At 39.6% G+C, this 1,797-nt stretch overlaps 1 long non-coding RNA gene across 1 annotated transcript; it reads left to right on the forward strand.

The window, feature by feature from the left end:
• Positions 1–553: 553 nt before the first annotated feature.
• Positions 554–1,287, forward strand: LOC124052717. Its single transcript, XR_006842036.1, has 2 exons — positions 554–857; positions 1,038–1,287. It is a non-coding gene; the product is annotated as an uncharacterized LOC124052717 (long non-coding RNA).
• The last annotated feature ends 510 nt before the right edge of the window (positions 1,288–1,797 follow it).

The following is a 1,797-nucleotide window of genomic DNA, read 5'->3' on the forward strand; positions in this document are numbered from 1 at the left end:
GATGTAGATGGTCATAGGAGACACAGGTAAGTTAAACATCAATGAAATGTCTCCTGCAAGTCTGAATTTCACTTACCATTTGCTGGATCCACAATCTTCTACCCTGCCCAACTGAGTCCTGGTACTGCTGCTGGATCCTGAGCCCTATACGACCCTGCCTACTGCACTGACAGTGCTGCTGGATCCAGAACCCTCTGCATGGCCCTGCCTGGATCCTGCTGCTCCTGCTCTGCACTGTTCTCTCTGTCCTCCCTGTCTCTCCTCTCTCAGTCCCAGGCGGTCGCAGCAGAAGGCCGTCCACACTGAGTCTGGTTCTGCTCGAGGTTTCTGCCTGTTAAAAGGAAGTTTTTCCTCGCCACTGTCGCCAAATGCTTACTCAGTGTGGGGTTTTGCCCTGGGACATGTTTTTCTCTGTTTCTCTTCTTTTTTCTTTTATTTTTGAATGTGTTGTATACACACCTGTAAAATGCCTTGAGATAACTCTGTTATGAATTGGCACTTTAAATAAAATTGAATTGAATTACATTGAACTTAAGTGGAAGTCTCCAGTGAATCTTAGAAAATTGATTATTTATTTTAATCACTGTTTTGATTTTTTGTATTCCTGAGGTATTGATGGTTACGCTTAGAGGTAAGTAAAAAATGCAGAAAAATGTCAGTGAAATTCTCCTGCAATTTTTCCAATTAATTTAATAATTTTTGTTGTTTTTTTTGTTGTTTTGTTTTTGTAGTTTCCGTTTTTTCTTTTTTTTTTTGTTTCCACAGATGCTGACCTGAGAAGTGCAAGCCTTGGATTTCCACAAGCACAAAGATATGGACCAGATGACAGGGATTACTGCAGGACCATCTGGAGGGTGGTGCGGTTGTATTGCCTTTGTGCTGTTTTCAACTGAATATATGTCAAAAAGGATTAACAAATGATCACATTCTGTTTTGTTTTGCACAGTGTCCCAATCATTTTGGAACTGTGATTGTAAAAATAAGTAGTTGAGTAGTTAGAAAATTCTCACATTCTGTCCTATTTCTGTTATATACAGCAACCCCTGACCCCACCCTCTACACCTGTCCAGACGACGAGGGCCGCCCGGGCCCGACCAGCACAGGGGATGCTGTTGTTTCCATTCACTTCTTCTGTGCTGGTGGGTTTGGGATGCTCCTCACAGATCTGCACATCGGAAGTTGCCACCAACTCACTGCATCTCGACTCAGAAGTCAAGTCAGTTAAGAAATTGAGTCAGTTCATTCTAGGAAAAAAAAGATAAATAATAAATACTGTGAAATTTTTAATTCAGTGTGTTTCTGATTTTAATTTTACTGAAATGTTTTCCAATGTTGAATTTTATTTCCTTGTTACGAAACTGTAAGGGAATCATGCAGCTCTTTTAAGCCCTAAGAGAAGTGACTATTATTCTGAAGCACTGACAATAATCATTAATACAAAATCAGAGAGCAGGACTAGAAGCACAAATGTTTTAAGATACTAAGCTTGTGATGTCCTTGAACAAAGCAGAGAACTTCAAAAATGTTCCAGATGAGCTACACATTAGCCGACCACTCACATGGTTGTGAATGTGTAAAATTGTATGAAGCAGAGTTTCAATAAACACTGTCAAACCTCGTCAGAGATAAACATTTATTTACTAATGAAGCATAGATTCTTCCATCAGTGCTACATTAAATGGTTAAGTAAGTTGGCAGTTCATATTGAGTAAGTCTTAAGTGTTTTTACTCACAGATTTCATGTTTTTAGAGCAGAGGGCTTTCCATTAAGAAGAGACAGGTGAGAGTGTCTTACAC

This window comes from Scatophagus argus, chromosome 21, assembly GCF_020382885.2.
Source record: "Scatophagus argus isolate fScaArg1 chromosome 21, fScaArg1.pri, whole genome shotgun sequence".
Taxonomy (NCBI): domain Eukaryota; kingdom Metazoa; phylum Chordata; class Actinopteri; family Scatophagidae; genus Scatophagus; species Scatophagus argus.